The following is a 20,800-nucleotide window of genomic DNA, read 5'->3' on the forward strand; positions in this document are numbered from 1 at the left end:
ATTAAACTTTTTGAAATTAGAAATAAAATTACTTTTATAACGATTGCACAATTAGAATTTTTAGAGTGTCAATAATAGTTCTCTTTGAATTTTGTAACGGTTATGTGCATGTGAGACATCATCAGTCATTTCACGCGAAGTTGATGAACATTTTGTCTGTGGCTAACCCAACTTTATTACCAACATCACTTGGGTGCTTTAGCGGACATGAAATTTAATATGTATGTCGTAAATTGTTTCAGTTATATTTTACTTTATGCAATAATCGTCTACCTTCTCTGTATGTTCACGTGAAACAAGTGAAAGATATTGGAATTTTGTAGTTGATATATATGTGTGATATTCTCTGCCATTTCATGTGAAACTGGCGAATGTTTTGTTTGTGGCTAAACCAACTTTATAACCACCATCACGTGAACTGACAAGGTAATTAATACGTGGACATACAGTGTTTTGATTAGCTTTTACTTTTGTGTAACCACCGACCGCCTTCCTTGTATGTTCACGTGAAACAAGTGAACACCCAACATAGGTTTTATCGTCCAACTTTCTATAAGTACCTCCCACCTTTCTTTATGAATACATAGAGTGATAGATATATTCTTCACAATTAGTTTTCTCATTCGATCATGGTTACCAACTTACAAGCTGAGAGTGGGTTTTTATAGTTTAGAGGGAGGAAGAAGGTGAGGAGAAGAAAGTGGGAAGTGAATAGTACTATTGAGATTGAGAGGGACTTGAAAAAACTAGATGGAACTTGTTATTACTTTACTATAGAAATGAGTGGCATGGGAGAAAATGGACCGAAGAGAGGATGTAAAAGGAAGAAGGTATATATTCATTACTTGTTAGTTGCTTGATTAATTTTCATTTCAATTTTTATTAAATTTGTCAAATGACTAATTTCTTTTGACATCTTATTGATTGAATCTGTTGTTCTGTCTCAAATTCTTTTTCAACTCATCCTTTGTCCATCAAATATCGGTCTTTTGGTTATTTTGACCCGTTAGGATGTTTCAAACGCTTGTTGTAGAAGAAGATTAGTATAACGTTATTGGAAGAAGCATGTGTGCTGTTACAGACAGCACGGCAAGCATGTGTGCTGTTACAGACAGCATGGCAAGCATGGGTGCATGTTATTGCTGAATCTGGAAAGGGAAGAAGCATGTGTGCTGTTACAGACAGCACGGCAAGCATGTGTGCTGTTACAGACAGCATGGCAAGCATGGGTGCATGTTATTGCTGAATCTGAAAAGGAAAGACAGCAAGACAGCAAGGTTGTGCATGTGATTGCTGACTCATGGACAGCAGGGAGGTTGCTGCATGTGTGCTTTTGCATCCGAAGCTTTCTTTGTATTGTGTATAAATATGCCTTCCCATAAGGCTTTCTAAGATATGAAATACATTACAATTCAAATAAGAAAATTCAATATGGTATCAGAGCAGGAAAAATAACCTGATTCTGCATTTCTTCCAGCTGATCGTATTCCATCTCCGACATGACGGAAGAGAATTCTTATTCGTTTGGAGATGAAAATTCCCAGATACCTTCCCCCTCAACCGTGTCTGAGGTGGATGTCAATCCAAATCAAAGATTAAGCTCGGTCTTGTTAAATGAGTTTAATTACTTACCTTGGTCGAGAGCAGTGAGTCTTGCCCTAGGTGGAAGGTCCAAACTAGGGTTCATAAATGGAAGCATTGAAGTTCCTGATGTTTCTTCACCAACTTATGAAATCTGGCTTTGCAAGGATCAGCTAGTTATGTCATGGCTCCTAAATTCCATGGAACGTAAACTAGCTGAAATATTCAGTTATTCTGAATCATCATTCAAACTATGGGAGACAGTCAAGGAGATGTATGGCAGCTAGAACAATGCTGCACGTGTGTTTCAATTGAAGAAGAACATTTCCAACGTACAACAAGAAGGAAAGCCCTTTGTTCAACTTTTAGGCAGCATGAAGAGCATGTGGAATGAGTTGGAAATGTATCGGCCTCACACAACTGAGGCGTCTTTACTACTGAAAAGGGCAGAAGAAGACAAGATATTCCAACTCTTGTCAAGTCTCGATTCAGGATACGAAGACCTACGAAGCCACATACTCATGAACCCCGAACTACCTTCCTTCACCAGCGTATGTGCAACAATCCAACGTGAAGAAGTACGAAGGAAAGTCATGAACACTGGCACAAAGACCAGTGTAACTGAAGCAAGGGCTTATCTACCCAACGAAAGAAAATACAAAGTGAAGAATCCACACTTAAAGTGCCAACACTACAACTATACTGGTCACGTTAAGGAGACATGCTGGATTTTACATCCAGAATTAAAGCCAGAGTTCATGAAGGATAACAAGGGCTCACAAAGACTGAACCGTGCACCACATAGAGCCAACAATGCAACTACCTCAACCTCTCATAGGTCTGATGCACTTAAGAGCTTCACTGCAAATCCAGCTGCACTCATAAATGAGTTTGCAGTGTATCTTCAAAGCAAGAAAGAAAGGATTAAGAGTGACCAAACGGTCGGCTTTGAAGATGGAAATTCAACAGCTTTGCTAGGCAAGTTTGCTGGATTTCTAACAGAAACACAACACATGGCCCAAGATGACATGCAAGGTATCATGACTGCTTTTAAAACTGCTCTTAATGTAAATATGATGCATGATTTGTGGATTGTTGATTCGGGTGCCACAGATCATATGACCAACCATGTTTCTAAGTTTCACAAGTTTGAAAAATTTTCAAAACCGTCTCAAGTCTCAACTCTCAACTGCCAATGGTAAGAGTTCTAAGGTTTTAGGGAAGGGAAATATCAACTTAATATCGGACAAAATTGAGTCAGTAGCCTTATTTGTTCCTTCTTTTCCATTTCAACTTCTATTTGTGGGAAAAATCACCAATACCTTAAATTGTTTGGCCATTTTCTCTCCTCACAATGTCATTTTTCAGGATTGCCTCACCAAGAAGACGATTGGTGAAGGGTTTTACCTAGATGGCCTCTATTACATATCAAAAAACAGTCCCAGAGGATTTCAAGCCAAGTCTAGTCCATCCCAAGATAGTCAATTGTGGCATCAACGTTTAGCTTATCCTTCCCAACCTGTTTTGTCTTCCTTGTTTCCAAACTTAGGGAATGATTTAATTTCGTGTGAAACATGTCATTTGTCTAAAGCCACCAGATTGTCTTTTACCTCATCCTTATCTAGGACTAGTAAAGTTTTCGAACTAGTTCACTCAGATGTATGGGGACCAACGTTTGAATCTTTTGATGGTTATAAGTATTTTGTAACTTTTGTCGATGATTTCTCTAGAGCCACATGGTTGTACCTTTTAAAGTCTAAGAGTGAAGTGATTGAAGTTTTTAAGGATTTTCACAATCTTGTTAAGAACCATTTTTCCTCTCAAATTCAAACCTTAAGATCTGACAATGGCACCGAATATATGTCCCATATCATGTCATTATATTTGAGCAAGCATGGTATCATGCATCAAACAAGTTGTGTCGGCACACCTCAACAAAATGGTGTAGCTGAAAGGAAAAATCGTGACATTCTGGAAAAAACGAGAGCATTAATGTTACAAATGAACGTACCAAAGAGATTTTGGTCACAAGGAGTCATGGCGGCTGTGTACATCATCAATAGACTTCCTAGCCGAGTCTTGGGGTTTAAATCTCCACTTGAAGTCATGAAAGGAAGAAAAATCGACCTTTCACATCTTAGAGTCTTTGGCTCTGTCTGTTTTGTTCATATACAGTCACACCATCGAGATAAGTTGGACCCTAGAGCTCTCAAATGTATTTTTCTTGGTTATTCATCAACACAAAAAGGATATAAGTGCTATGATCCTCAACTAAGAAAAATAATTGTATCTAAAGATGTACGATTCCATGAAGCTAACCCTTTTTTCAGCAAATCACATGAAGCCATAAGTCAGGGGGAGTGCATCTTAGACCTAATTCCTCTACCAAGAATCTGTACTTCCACACCTCCCATTGAAGTCAATAATGAAGGTACTCATCCTGATAATTTTGTGCATGATGATGACTCGGTGCATGATGATGACAACGGCAACATAGAAAATCCTCAAAGTGTGGATGACAATTTGAACGAGGATGAGACAAACCTCCTAGTACCTCGACGCAATCCTCGGCGTGATAGACAACCTCCCACAAGGTTTCAAGATTTTGTCACATATAAATCGAGGCATCCAATTTCAAATTGCGTGTCGTATCAAAAGGTAACTCCATCTCATGCTGCCTTTCTTAACAACATTTCAAGTCACAGTGAGCCTCAAAACTTTTATGAGGCTAATAATCAAGTTGTGTGGAAAGAAGCAATGAGAGATGAACTCAAAACACTAGACCAACACAAAACCTGGAGCATCACCAAACTTTCACAAGGAAAAAAGACAGTGGGCTGTAAGTGGATCTATAAGATCAAGTTTAATTCTGATGGTTCGATTGAGAGGCATAAAGCCAGGCTGGTGGCTCGAGGATTCACTCAAACATTTGAGGTCGATTACAAGGAAACATTTGCTCCTGTTGCAAAAATGAACTCAGTAAGGGTTCTATTGTTTGTTGCCGTCAATAAAGGTTGGTCTATGTATCAAATGGACGTGAAGAACGCCTTTCTACATGGTGATCTTGAAGAAGAAGTCTATATGAGATTGCCACCAGGACACCCTCAAAGCCAAGAGCCTAATTTGGTGTGTAAGTTACATAAGTCAATTTATGGACTGAAGCAATCACCACGTGCTTGGTATGCAAAACTAAGTACCGTTCTTCATAGCATTGGTTTCAAAAGGAGTAATGCAGATTCATCATTATTTGTTCGCACAAGAGCTGCAAGCAAATTAGTTGTGTTGATATATGTGGATGACTTAATAATTACAGGTGATAATGCTGCTGAAATCACCACACTTAAACAGTCACTTCAACAACAATTTGCGGTTAAAGATCTTGGGGTGTTGAAGTATTTTCTTGGAATCGAAATGGCATCTTCTTACAAGGGACTATTTCTTAATCAACGAAAGTACGTCATGGACCTACTTAAAGATGCCAATATGAGTGATGCCAAGCCTGCACTTACCCCTCTTGATAGCAAGCTCAAGCTTGACTTGGGAGGCACGCCACTCTCGGATATCAGCTTATATCAGAGGCTTGTCGGCAAGCTGATCTACCTAACGATCACCAGACCAGACATCTCACATTCAGTAAGTATTGCCAGTCAGTTCATGCACTCTCCCACCATCGAGCATCTAAACCTTGTCAAAAGAATCTTACGTTACTTAAAAGGGTCTGTTGGTCGTGGCATCCTCATGGCAAAGAATGACAACACTCAAATCATGGGGTACTGTGATGTTGATTGGGCAGGAAACGCAATCGATCGCAAGTCCACCACTGGTTATTGTACCTTTGTTGGTGGAAACCTGGTCACGTGGAAGAGCAAGAAACAAACTGTCATCGCTAGATCAAGTTCTGAAGCTGAATATCGTGCAATGGCCTCAACCGCGTGTGAGCTGATATGGCTAAAAGGACTTTTATGTGACTTAGGTGTGTTCACAGCTCAACCAATGACCTTATTTTGTGACAACTAGGCTGCCATGCACATAGCATCAAACCCCGTCTTTCACGAGAGGACGAAGCATATTGAAGTCGACTGTCACTATGTCCGTGAACAAGTACAGTCGCAGGTGATTCAGACACATTATGTAAAAAGCTTCGATCAGCTGGCTGATATATTCACCAAACCTCTGGCTTCTCATCAGTTTCAAAGACTCCTCTCCAAGCTTGGATCCATCAACCTACTGGATCCAGCTTGAGGGGGAGTATTGGAAGAAGCATGTGTGCTGTTACAGATAGCACGACAAGCATGTGTGCTGTTACAGACAGCATGGCAAGCATGGGTGCATGTTATTGCTGAATCTGGAAAGGGAAGAAGCATGTGTGCTGTTAAAGACAGCACGGCAAGCATGTGTGCTGTTACAGACAGCATGGCAAGCATGGGTGCATGTTATTGCTGAATCTGGAAAGGGGTGCATGTTATTACTGAATCTGGAAAGGAAAGAAGCATGTGTGCTGTTACAGACAGCACGGCAAGCATGTGTGCTGTTACAGACAGCATGGCAAGCATGGGTGCATGTTATTGCTGAATCTGGAAAGGGAAGAAGCATGTGTGCTGTTACAGACAGCACGGCAAGCATGTGTGCTGTTACAGACAGCATGGCAAGCATGGGTGCATGTTATTGCTGAATCTGGAAAGGAAAGACAGCAAGACAACAAGGTTGTGCATGTGATTGCTGACTCATGGACAGCAGGGAGGTTGCTGCATGTGTGCTTTTGCATCCGAAGCTTTCTTTGTATTGTGTATAAATATGCCTTCCCATAAGGCTTTCTAAGATATGAAATACATTACAATTCAAATCAGAAAATTCAATAAACGTATTTAACTTGCTTTGACAATATTTAACTTTCTTCAAAGATTTTGACTTGTGTAAATTCTTTGCAGGAGTAGGAAATGTTGAGACACTGCCTTCTCATATAAGATCATCAAAACATGTCTTTCCTTCGGAGCAGGCAGGATATAGATTGAAGGGATTCTTTAAACCAGAGATGACCAGGTAAACATTCTGTGCGTTTGCCATGGCCTTTTACACTCCCCGGCTGGATTTTTTCAAGCATGCCGGTGGAAACAAAGTGGCGAATCCCTTGCAGCATATAATTGTCTGCTCTTCTTCCAATTAGGTCAATGGCATTGGCTCTTTCGCCTTGGAATGTTAACATACAGTTAACTAATTTGTAAACACCCTAATTTGAGAAATTAGCTCTCATTTTATGGTTATTTTGTATATTATCTTATGTAGTTCTCTCCAATTAATTCCGGATGTTTGGATGGCTTTAAGGTGATGTCAAAGCTTATGTATTTGGACATATACATAAACCGTCGGTTAGTATAGGTACCATAAAGCACACTAAGCAGACTAGTTGGTTTTGCTCTATATCGAGCCTTTGTCACTGGTTAGCCTTGAACTACACCGAGATTTAGCATAGAGATTAATTATTAATGTAAGACTACAAAGATATAATCTAAGATTATTATGTAATTGTAAAGATCACTATAAAATTATTGCAACTATGTCATAGAGTGTGTAATATTTGTTCCCTGAAAAAATGAAGAACAATTTGTTCCCTAAATTATTACCAACATCACGTGAGCGCTTGAGCGGACATGAAATTTAGTACATGTGTCGTAAATTGTTTCAGTTATATTTTACTTTATGTAACCATCTTCTTTGTATGTTCACATGAAACAAGTCAAAGATATTTGAATTTCGTAACTGCTATATATGTGTGTTCTTTTCTGCCATTTCACATGAAATTAGTGAATGTTTTGTTTGTGGCTAAATCAGGGCATAACATGAACTGACAAGAAAATTAATATTGAATTTGACCTCTTTTATCCCTTTTTACAATAGACAACCTTTGATAAAACCAGGTTAAATAGTAACTTCCTATTTAAAATAACAAATACCATGCATGTCTTCAATTTTTAAATACAAAAATATAGAATTGGTACTTTGAATTTTCAACCTAAGTTTATATTTTAACTCTTATCTCTTTATTGGTTTTATCGCATAACTTTGTTTTCATTAAATACGTCTATGTATTCGTTATTTAAATATATATATATATTTGAAATAATCCGTCACGAAAATAACATAACAAATAATACATGTATCATAAGTTGTTTCAATGAGCTTTTGATTTTTATAAATATTATTGTAACGACTCTGTAATTTCATGCATGCTTTCTAAATGTTCACATGAAACCAGTAAATTATTTGTCTGTAGTTAAACAGAGGGTGAATTATCAGCACCCAAATTTTAGTTAAGAGCACTCCCATGTTAAATTATATTGCTAACTTCCAAAATTGCTCAACAGTTTTAAGCACAAAAATTTGGATTAACCACACTGAAGCTCTAGAATCAGCGATTTAGGAGCATCTTCAGTTTAGATTAATAACACTGCTTCTAGTTGGTTGGTTCTCTATCTAAGTCTCTGTCGGCAAAGGGTTTTCTATTCTTTTGTCTAAGAGGTCAATTCATTAGCTCTCCAGCGAAGTGAGGTGTTCATGATCGGTTACTCCCATGTGCACTTCATAGTTTGGCACTTAAATGCCCAAACCATGTTCACCATGAAGGCACTCATCTTTTTTGAGTATCTTTTCTCGTACAACCTAATATCCAATTAGTGCACTTATATTCTCATGAATATAGCTGAAGTTGCTAAACCTGATGCAGAAGATCCTGAATTTCACAGTGAATATAGCAACCTTGTCTGAACTTCATAGTCGCCAAGTGCAAAAGTCAATAGCACATACCATACCACCACTGCCACATCTATTCTACTTGCCAAACTGAGCTCGCTTGTGAGTTGGGCATTAACAAGAAGGACGTAGTTACCTTAGTAGTTGCTTGACATGTGCACCACGTAGGTCTTGTCATTTTTAGGACGAACACAAATCAATTTGTTTCATCCGTCTACTTTTCATCCATTTTAGCGTTAAAAGTGTTAACTCTTCATTTTGGTGTTGAAGTTAAAAATCAATCAATCTCGTCCTAAAAATTGGTTGACACAAATTAATTTGGTCCATTCGTCTATTTTTCGTCTATTTTAGTGTTAAAAGTGGTCACATGAGATTGAGTGAAACAAATCAATTTGGTCCATCCGTATATTTTTCATCCATTCTACCGTTAAAAGTGGTCACGTCGACCACATGACCTTCCCTTTAAGTGGACATGAAATTTAATGTGTGTCGTAAATTGTTTTAGTTATATTTTACTTTACATAACTATTGTTTGCCTTCTCTATATGTTCACGTCAAACAAGTGAAAGATATTTGATTTTCGTAACTACTATTCTCTGCCATTTCACGTGAAACTGGTGAACGTTTTGTCTATGGCTAAACCAATTTTATAACCACCATCACGTGAACTGACAAGGTAATTAATACGTGGGCATACATTGTTTTGATTAGCTTTTACTTTTATGTAATCACCGACCATCTTCTTTGTATGTTCACGTGAAACAAGTGAACACCTAGCATAGGCTTCATCGTCCAACCTCATCTAAGTACCTCCCAGCTATCATTATGAATACATAGAGTGGCATGTATATATATTCTTCACAATTAGGTTTTTCATTTTATCATGGTTACCAACTTAGAAGCTGAGAGTGGGTTTTTATATTTTAGAGGGAGAAGGAAGGGGAAAAGAAGAGAGTGGGAAGTGAAAAGTGCAATTGAGAATGAGACTTGAAAAAACTAGATGGAAGTTGTTATTACTTTAGAAATGAGTGGCATGGGAGAATAAGGGCGGAGGAGAGGACGTAAAAGGAAGAAGGTATATATATATATGTTCATTACTAGTCAGTTTCTTATTTTATTTTTCTTTTCAATTTTTATTAAATTTGTAAATGATTAATTTCTCTTAACATCTTATTGATTGAATATGTTGTTTTCAAAATTCAATCTCTTCCTCATCTATCTCAAATTCTATTCCAATTCATCCTTTTTTTTTTTTTTTTGTTAAAGGATTACTTCATAGAAAACAGAAAGGCACAAGGCCAAATAACAAGCAGAGAGCATCCTCGCAAGATTAGATATACAGAGGCAAGGATAATTAGGACACCAATAGACGCCACCACTCCAGGCACCAACGTCGTCCTACCTATCAGTGCAAAGAACACCCCACCCTTACAAAGGAGGACATGGAAGAATGTCTTTGTTCAAAATGCCCACTAACGAAGATGGTGGTCTTACAACCTAGCCGAAGTCGTACATGTCTAGAGAAATATACCTTGCGACAAAATTCATTGCCATATTTGCTGATTGTGGAGTCTACAACCAGGAGCATGATTGAAAACTCCTCCTAACCCCCAAAACACAACTAAGAATTGGGAGTAGGTCCCAATCATAACTCAGAGAAGGAGAATTGAGGGACCGCATAATAACTTGTGCATCTGACTCAATTACCACCTCTTGCACTTGTAAACTTTTTGCCAATAAGCATCATTCCAGAGCAGCTAAAGCTTCTGCCATCACAATTGAAGACACATGCACCCAGACACTTCTCACCGCCGTGTAACTCAAGAAACAATCTCTAACCACAATCCTGATATGACCTTAGTGAGAGTCTCTCTTCTAATAAGCATCAACATTAACCGTAACCCAATTAACTGGGGGAGTAGACCACAGATTGAGGCGATGCATACCTCAAGAAAGACTGCTTCGGATAACAGGAGACATACGCAAATGAGATGAGGCCAACTTAAAAGAATCCAAGGTAGTGGTGATAGCCCGAATAGTTCTGAAGGGAAATGGATTAACTCCGTTGAAAACGGCATCACAACGGGCCCTCCAGATAAACCAACACAAAAAAACCAAGTACACCATAGTTCGATCGAGGTCATCCTTACAACCTAGATTTTGATTGACAACCAAACACAACCAATCCATTAAAGTAGTGATTGAACTTCGATTAATTTGAATACACAAAAGACCCCCATTCCACACCTTGGAAGCCCATGAGCATAAAAGGAGAATATGCTCACTGGTCTCCTCACTTTCAACACAGATGAGGCAGAGGGGGGATACGAGACACCTACATTGAAAAAGATTGAATTTAGTGGCGTAAGCGTCCCAGAGAGCCCTTTAAAGAAAATTTCTCATCTTTAGGGAGGGCTTTACAACTCCAAATCCAGGTCCAAACCCGAGGATCAACACTTCGGGAAAAGGAAGGGCCGATCACGACTCATAGTGGGGTGACGATTGTGACACGTCTAATATCCTGACTTAACTGAAAAAGAGCCATTTCGTTTAAACGGCCATACAAGTTTATCTGGTCTCATAAGCGGCCCCACATAAATTTAAGAGATGACACCATGCTCATTCTCTGAGATAAGGTTGGAAAGAAGGTCAAATTTCCATTTCCTCGAGACTGGATCTATGAACTCCGTAACCTTGCTCTCCCTATTGATACCCGAGTAACTAAGAGGGGTGGGGTGCCCCCCTGAGATGCCCGGGACCTAATTGTCTTCCTAAAACAGAACTTTCTACCCTCCCATAATCTGCCATCTAGCACCCTTTAGAATGAGATCTTTCCCCTCTAACAGGCTCGCCCATGCCCAACAGGCCCTTCCGCCCTTCTTAGCCTCTAGGAAAGAAACATTTGGGAAGTATTGCTCTTTCAATACACGAGCCCACAGGGAGTCAGGATCATGTATCAAACGCCAGCATTGCTTCACTAATAGGGCAATATTAAAATCATTAAGATTACGGAAACCCATACCACCCTTCTTTTTTGTCCGACCTAAGTCATTCCAATTTACCCAATGTATCCCACGATCTTTGTTTGCCCCCGCCCATCAAAACCTCGCCACTGCTACATCAATTTCGTTGCACAAGCTCACCGACAGTAAGAAGACGCACATTGGGTACATAGGAATAGCCTAGACCACCGCTTTAATGAGAACTTCCTTCCTCACTTGATAAAGAAACTGCCACTTCCAACCTGCAATCTTTGCCAATATCCGATCCTTGATAAGCTGTAAGGTCTCCCGCTTCAATCTCCCCCAAATTGTTGGTAAACCCAAATACTTTCCTGGGTCATCCACCTTTGACATTTCTAAGATGTTACAAAGCTCCGAAGCCAGTTGAGCCGGGGTATTAACCCCAAAATAAACCACTGATTTCTAAAGGCTCATATGCTGCCCGGAAGCTATACAATACACATGAAGAAGGGAAGATAAATTCCTGCAATTCTGCTTGGTAGCCAAAAGAAATATTAGAGTATCATCCATAAACAATAAATGTGATAGCACTGGTCTGGAAACAGATATCTTGATGCCTTCCAAATATCCTTGCTGCACCGCCCTACTGATTACCAAGGAAAAAACCTCACTGATAATGAGAAACAAGTAGGGGGATATGGGATCCCCCTGACGAAGACCCCTTATTGGTTTAAAGGCTCTCCCCGGCCTCCCATTGATTAGAATAGAAAACTCCACAATTTTTACGCACCGCATAGCCATATCAATCCACCTTCACTGGAAACCGAGATGCACCATAACTGCCTCCAGGAAGTCCCATTCAACCCGATCATAAGCCTTGTTCATATCAAGTTTGATCCCCATTTCAAACTTGGTCTTCGTTTTCCTTAACTTAAGGAAATGAAAAATTTCATGGGCCAAGATGATATTATCTTGTATTTGTCGGCCTTGTATGAACACATTTTGATTTGGCGAAATTATTTTATCCAACATTGGTTTCAAATGATTCGCCAAAATCTTAGACAGAATTTTATAAGAATAATTACAGACTTATTGGCCTGAATTGATTGACCCCCTCTAGGATGAGGACCTTAGGAATCAAAGCAATATTGGTGGAGTTGATAATAGAGGGACATCCATCACCCCCTAGACAATCGGCAACAATGCCATTGACCTTAGCACAATAATGTCCCAACAGGATTGGAAGAACAAACCTTGGAAATCATCAGGTCCAGGCGCCTTAAATCCTCCCATGTTGAACACTGCATCTTTTATCTCCTCATCAGAAATAGGACTACATAACGTCTCGTTCATTTCAATCGTTACCACCGAGTCCAGGAAACTAAGGATATCCCCCTAGTCCCGATTGCCATTAGACGTAAATAATCTTTTAAAGTGATCTTCCACCGTCATTCCGGATTCGTGCTAATTTGTTCCCATAGAATATCGGTCTTCTGATTAGACGATATTTAACTTACTTCAAAGATTTTGACTTGTGTAAATTCTATGCAGTATCATGAAATGTTGAGACACTGCCTTCTCATAAGGACATCAAAACATGTATGCCCTTCAGAGCAGGCGGGAGATAGATTGAAGGAATTTTGTATGCCCGAGATGGCCATTTTGTGTGTTTGCCACGACCTTTTACATTCTCTGGCTGAATTTTTCAAGCTTGCCGATGGAAATGAAGTGGCGAAGCCCTTGCGGCACATCATGGTCTGCTCTTTTTCCGATTAGGTTAGTGGTAGTGGCTCTGTCGCCTTGGAATGTTAACATAAAGTTAACGAATATGTAAACACTTTAATTTGAGTAATTAGCTCTCATTTTATGGGTTATTTTGTATATTATCTTATATATAGTCCTCTCTGATTTAACTGTGGATGTTTGGATGGACTTTAAGGTAATGTCAAAGCTTATGTATTTGGACATATACATAAACTACGGCTTAGTATAGGTACCAAAAAGCACATCAAGCAGACTTCTGGTCTCCTTGTAACTTCTTGGTTTTGAGTTACAGCGAGCCTTTGTCGTTGGTTGGCCTTGCACGACATCCAAAGTTTAGCATAGTTATTAATTATTAATGCAAGGCTACAAAGATATTATCTAGAATTAGTATGTAACTGAAAAGATCACTATATTTTGAACAGTGAAAATTATTGGTAATTTATCATTGAATATGTAAATTTGTTTCCTTGAAAAATGAAGAAAATTTGATTAGATTGTGAGTGGCTAAGGATTATCGTCCCTCTGCCATGCGGACTGGATGTCGGCCACCCTACATTTTCGACGACCTTAAAAAAAATATTAAACGTGCACATCAAACTTTCTGAAACACCCCGACCGAGATCGGAGCGTGCTGGCCGTCATACGAAGGTGACGTAGCCATGTGCACGTGCGGAAACTAATAAAGTAATAATAATAAAAGTATGAATAATTAAAAAAAAACTAGCATACAAAGTACTAAAACAAGTGCTAGTAAGTGAGATACAATTTCAGAGCAGGTCTATAGCAGCCCAAACGAAAACGATAACAGTAGTACGCCCGAAGGCGACCATACAATGGTGAGTGTCTGTCAGAAACGCCGGAAATCCTTCTGGGGAAACCACCGCAACGGCTAAGCAACTAGAACCTGGAGGGGCGCAAAACAAAAGCGTGAGTGGGCAAAAACAAAACTCTTTGAAAACCATTTAGCAAAATACATTCTAACCCCTCGCCGTAAAACCTGTATACTTCCCAGAAATAAACATATATACGTATGTATAGATATGTCAATCATGCTCAAGGGTATATCAATCATGCTCAAATAATATGCCATGTCAAAGCCTCGTAATGAAATGTATGTGCTTAGGTATGAATCATATCAATAGCATAACATCTGGCAGCCGGAGTCACCTAACGTGACCTGTACGGCTGCATATAGAGCTCAAATCTCAAACTCAATATCTAAACCTGCCCACGAGTCGGAACCACCTAAAGTGGTTTGTACGACAGGCCTGGGTGTTAATAAGTGCTACGATCACGTGAAGACTGGGCGAAGAACCGCGGGTCACCTACAAGTCGGAACCACCTAAAGTGGTCTGTACGACAGGCCTGTGCACCTACCTTGAATCCAAGGTGAGTATAAGGTGCGGGAGGTGAACAACACGTGAAGGATTGTGTCCTGGCCACGGGCGGGAACACTAACACTGGGGGTGCAGGTTATGAGCTCTCTAACTATCTCAAACCACTACTGAAACATAAACGTGAATAACGCTTACCTGGCACTTACCTGTGCGTCCACAGCACCCAATATGCATATGTATACGTATGCCACTACTAATGCATGTGATTATGCATAAACGAAAATAAATGGTGCATGGCATAACATAATTAACCCTTCTTAAATCAATTTCTGGGAATATAATTGTATATAGGTATATACGGAAAACAAAAGCCCACTCACTAGTATGTGGAAGGGTCGTAGCCCCCCTGCCTCGCGTGTGCACGCTCGTCCTCGGGGTACGTGTCACCTAAATGCGAAATAACTATAAAAACGTTAACTTTAAAGCACATAACCAACTTCTCGTAATAACTTCTCATACATTGCTCAAAATCGACAAATGAATATACCAACGTGCTCTACACAACCTCAGGATCACAACCATATTTTTAAAATAATTTTTTGGACCCCTCACGTGCCCCCACGCGCCGAAATAGGCACGGACCTACGCGCCCCCACGCGCGGCCACGTGCCATGCACACTGACGGCGTCAGTTGACGCCGTCAGGAATATTCCGTCAAAATTCCGGAATATTCCGTTAAACTTAACGAAATATTCCTGTTTCTTCTCCGGACTCCGGTCGCCAGAAAACTGGGAAAACTTCAAATTCACTATTCTCCTTCGTTTTTCAACCATTTTCTATGATTCTTGTACCAAAAGAAAGCCCTAGACTAGTAGAATCACGTTACACAACTTTTAAAAGATAAAAACCACGCGATCATACCTGTCTCAAGACTCAAAACTCGGCCAACTTCGAACCAGGCCTTCCCGACGTCCAATTTCATCAAACGAGCTACTCCGACGCTCCTTAGGACCTCACTAAGACACCTACGAGCTCAGAAATCCCAAAAATTCAATGTATAAACTTTGCAGGAATAGTACTCAAATCGGCCATTGTTGAATCGACGTGAAAACCAAGGATTTCTCACCTGAAAATGGTATGGCTGTGCTCGCCTCGACCTCACGAGTTCAATGGTGTAGTTGGTTCCCTCGATCTGCTAAGGTTTGAGGGTTCTTGGTGTGTGTCCGTACGTTAATGGTGGAAGAGAAGAGAAAGAGAGAGAGACACGGGAGAGACAGAGGGAAAAGGAGAGTGACTGTGTGTGTGTGTGGTCCAAGACATGCCACACCACACAAAACAACCCACAACGTGACAAAAACGAACTAGGGGCAATAAGGTAATTTCACACGTGTGTTTTAATAATCCCGGGACGGGATGTCACACTTTCTATATTTAGAAAGAAAAATAATCCTATAACAAGTACACAAATATATTTTTAGAATGCCAACAATGGTTCTCTTTGAATTTTGTAACTGTTATATGCATGTGAGACACCCTCAATCATTTCACGTGAAGTTGATGAATATTTTGTTTGTGGCTAACCCAACTTTATTACCAACATCACGTGAGTGCTTGAGCGGACATGAAATTTAATGTGTCGTAAATTGTTTCGGTTAGATTTTACTTTATGTAACTACTGCTGCCTTCTATGGTTTGGTTAGATTTTACTTTATGTAACTACCGCTGCCTTCTATGTATGTTCACGTGAAACAAGTGAAAGATATTTGAATTTTGTAATTGCTATATGTATGTGTGATCTTCTCTGCCATTTCACATGAAACTGGTATACATTTTGTCTGTGGCTAAACCAACTTTGTAACCACCATCAAGTGTACTAACAAGAAAATTAATATTTGAAGGTCACCTCTTTTATCCCTTTTATGATAAACAACCCTTGATTATAATCAGGTTAAGTAGTAACTTCTTATTTAAAATAACAAATACCAAGCATGTCTCCAATTTTTAAAGAGTAAAATTTAGCATTGGTACTTGAACTTACACCTAAGTTTAGATTTGGGCCATGAACTAAAATATGTTATTAAAGTTCCTAAATTTAACAAAATGTGTGCTATTAGTCATTGTCGTTAAATTCCGTCTAAAATTTGAGGGTAAATAACACAAAATTACCTCAATTTTAGGTTGAACCACAATCTCATATCTCATATTTTAAACATTGCAATGTCAAACCTTAACTTATGAATTCGTTGCAATATCAGACATCCGTTAAATTTTCTGTCAATTTGGTTGTTAAATGATGACTTGGCAGGAGGAGGGCCCACTCCTTTGCTAACTAGAATGAAAAGTTAATTAATTAATAATAAATTAAGAATTTTTTATTTAACAATTAAAATTAATTAAAAAAGTATTTTAATTAGTTATTTTGAAAAAAAAAATTAATTAAAAAAGAAAAAATGTTCTTCATCGCACTGAGCAACCCAGCCATCCCAAAAATGTTCTTCATTCCACAAACTTCGCTCATTTACCTCCACCTCTCTCTACACCACGCTCACTTTCTCCCTGTAATCTCTGTCAATTCTATTTGAATCTTTACCTGTTTTTCATTTCCTTGAATCTGTTTTCAATTTTTTTTTTTTCGGATTTTCTTAGGCGCCAAACAGATCGCTGAGCTCCTGCTGTTATACATTTTGACTATTTCAATTTCCTTTAGTTGGTTCCGTTGGATCTCGGATTCAGATTCGATGATTGCGGAGTTTAATTTAAAAATATTTCTATTCATTGTTGTGAATTCAGAAGTCATTCTCCCAGGTTGTGTTCACCTTTTGCCTCGTAGAGGAACCTCATGCTTCCGTGGGTATGGAATGAGGAAGTGTTAACTCCAGGCTGCCTAATCTCTTCTCTCTTTTTGTGGCTTCAATTCCCAGAAAATCCATTCCTTAAGAATCAGAGGGAAATGAAATCGAAACCCCAGAAAATGCAAAAAAACCAGCGGGACTTCGAGAGGTAAAGTTGAATTTCTCCTTAATCAAAATCGAAAATCTTGAAATCCAAAATGATTGATAAGTTTTTGGAAAAAATTGGGTTTTTAATATTGGGTCATCGTCATCCGGGGCAAATCTCCGTCACGGCCTCAGATTTCCCTTCAGAAATGGCCTTTGTGGTTCATGAGCAACTGCTTGGAATCGTGGAGGTAGCAGGATATTCTATGGAGGACGATGAAGACGATGACGATGAAAGGGACTTCTGGCTCTGACTCGGAGCGGTCGAAGAAACAAATTTGGAAGGTTGGAAAGAGAAGACGAGGAGCGAGAGGGAAGTGATAGGATCGTGATTAGCTTGATAACAATTAAGGGGTATTAAGTAATTCTATTATGTATGAGTTGCTTTTAATTAGTTATTAGCTTTATGTGTAAAAGCCAGCTGGCTGCTAGTGAAGGAGGAAAAAAATATGAGGGCTAATTGTGGCTTTAGTAAGAGGAGAAATTTTTCAGTGTGATCGATACATAAAATGGTACACCATGTGTTTGTATAGTGAGATATGTATGTTAAAAAGTTAATAACTTAAAAAATAAATTTTCCACCACTTATATAAAAACACGTGGTGTACCCTCCCGAGTGTTTTGGTCACAATGAAAAATTTCTCTAGTAAGAGAACGGCCATTTTATTTAAAACAATATATACAAAAAACAGTTGTAGCTCTCTCTCTATCTTCATCTTTCATACACTGCTCCATTACTTGGCTACTTGTAGGTCTTGAGTGAAGGGCCTGAGGTTTGTGCTTATCATTTGGTATCATCATTTTGATCCTGAGTCTCTCTGTTGTATGCTTTGCCACACCACCAACTCTTGAATGTTTACCTTGGAATTGGGCCTCGCCGCCGTGGAAGCTAATCTGGAATCCTTTCCTCAGTAGATCCAGACTTCCACAGCTAATTCGGACGCCAGATTCACCTTATTGGAGACGAAGTTCACCCTTTTCTTGGAGCATCTCCATGGTGAACCTGGATCTCAAGGCAATGCTGGGTCTTCTGCCGCTCATCTTCATCTGGGTCCAGATCCATCGATTCCTCCCTTGATCGTGATTGATGATGGCGATTTTTGTTATATTGACACTCCGCGGTTCTAGTGTCAGGACTTTTTCGAATGAGGTAATTTCACTTCGCGCTCTCAATGGTAGCATCACCTGGATTTTCCTAGTTTTTTCGACGACGACGATCCCTCAGCTTGGATCTATAAGGCTGAGCAGTACTTTGCTTACTACCACACTTCAGATCACCAGAAAGTCATGATAGCTTCCTTCTACTTAGAGAATGAGCCCTTGCAATGGTTTCGATGGCGAGATTGCATCCATTCCACTCCAACTTAGGGTGAATTCATCACTGCATTGTGCCAGGAATTTGGCCCTATGAATTTTGAGGACTGCACTGAATCATTGTTCAAACTCCGGCAAACAGGTACTCTCCGAGATTATATTATTGAATTTCGTCGCCTTGCCAATCGTACTTTTGATGTAGGCCCCATATTGTTGAAGAGTTATTTTCTGGGAGGGGGTCTCAAACGAGAATTATGTTATGAGGTGAAGTTACTTCGCCCTAATTCGGTTCATGAAGCCATATCCATTGCTACCCAATTGGATGCTAAACTCAATGATTTGAAGCACTATCCTCCTAAACCTCATCCACTCGCCAAAACTACCCTTGCCTTACCTCCACCACCCACGGCTTGGCCCCGACCTCATTGCCCTAAAAAAAACTCATTCTTGATGAGGTACAACGGAAGAAAGATAAGGGGAAATGTTGGTTTTGCGAGGATATATGGGTTAAGGGGCATAAGTGTTTGCATAAATAGGTCTTGCTACTTAATGTGTGTGGTGATTTGGTCATAGAAGATGAACAATTGGAATCGCTCAAATCTGAGTTGCACAACATGTCTTTGAGTGCTTGTGCTTTCTATGGTACCAAAGCTAACCACTCTGTCAAGACCATGAAAGTTGATGGGATCATTAACAACTTGCTGGTCACCATCATTTTGGATTCCAGCTGCACACATAATTCTGTTGATTATAGGCTCTTGAAAAAATCTGGTTGGTAGCTTCAACCCACAAAACCATTTGAGGTGATTGTCACAGATCGGGAGAGGGGGGGAGGAGGGGGGGAAAGTTACAAGTCAAGGGTGTTGTCAACGTGTGCACATGGATATTGGTGGGTACAAGTACACCCCGGATTTGTTCGCCTTACCATTAGGGGGTTGCAATGTTGTCTTAGGAGTACAGTGGCTCTCGTCAATAAGCTCCGTGCTCTGGGATTTTCATAAACTCACTATAGAGTTCTCGATGGATCTGGCCACTTTCAAACTTACGCAGTCTTCAGCCCTATTTCCTTTTTCCCAGTTGCATGACATCAGTTTATGCAATCTTGACAAAGAGTTATACAACTTTACTTTGGGAGTCCTATTGTATTCTTTGGAAGGCAGCAAGCTTGCAACTTTTGATTTGAGCACACAACAGTTGCATGAGTTGCAAGGGGTTTTGAGTACTTTTGAATAAGTCTTCATGACTCCCACCACATTGCCACTTCCAAGGGAACATGACCACAAAATTCCCTTGATCTCGGGTTCAAAACCTCCTAGCATGAGGCCTTACCATTATGGGCCCCTACAAAAAAGTGAAATCGAGAAAGAGCTGTGAGAATTCTTGGATTGTGGTTTTATCAGGCATGGCCATATTCCATTTTCTTTTCCGGTATTGTTAGTCAAGAAGAATGACAGATTTTAGAGGTTGTGTATGGACTACAGAGAGCTAAACAACATCACCATCAAGGACAAATATCGTATTCCTCTGATTGATGAATTGTTGGATGAGTTGTACGGTGCCCGATATTTTTTTGAACTGGATTTGCGCTCGGGGTACCACCAGATTTGAATGAACACTGCAGATATTGAAAAGACAGCATTCCAAACCTATAAGGACCATAATGAGTTTTTGGTTATGCTTTTCGGCTTAACCAATGCTCCGATAACTTTTCAGAGTTTTATGAATGCAATATTCAAACCCCATTTGAGGTAGTTTATCCTTGTCTTCTTCGATGACATCTTCGTATATGGTAAAACATGGGAGGAACACCTGTTACACTTGTCCAAAGCTTTGGAGATTTTGTAGTAACATCGGTTATTTTTTAAGAGGCAAAAATGTTCTTTTGGTCAACGCCAAATGGAGTACTTAGGCCATATAGTCTCCAGTGAAGAGGTATCCGTAGATCCAGCAAAGATTTAATCCATTATTGATTGGCCATCTCCTAACAATGTTAAGGAACTCCGGGGTTTCTTAGGCTTGACAGGGTATTACCGAAAATTTTATGGAAAGATTTGCCATCCTTTATATCAGCTGACCAAGAAGGATGGGTTTCATTGGA

At 39.6% G+C, this 20,800-nt stretch overlaps 1 long non-coding RNA gene across 1 annotated transcript; it reads left to right on the top strand.

Annotated features, from left to right (window-relative positions):
- The first annotated feature begins 597 nt into the window (after nucleotides 1-597).
- On the top strand, nucleotides 598-7,195 carry LOC148693390 (uncharacterized). The gene is made up of 2 exons (XR_015952768.1): nucleotides 598-830; nucleotides 6,510-7,195. It is a non-coding gene; the product is annotated as an uncharacterized LOC148693390 (long non-coding RNA).
- Nucleotides 7,196-20,800: the final 13,605 nt, after the last annotated feature.

This window comes from Pyrus communis, chromosome 10 (genome assembly GCF_041283825.1).
Source record: "Pyrus communis isolate YQ-2024b chromosome 10, ASM4128382v1, whole genome shotgun sequence".
Lineage (NCBI taxonomy): Eukaryota > Viridiplantae > Streptophyta > Magnoliopsida > Rosales > Rosaceae > Pyrus > Pyrus communis.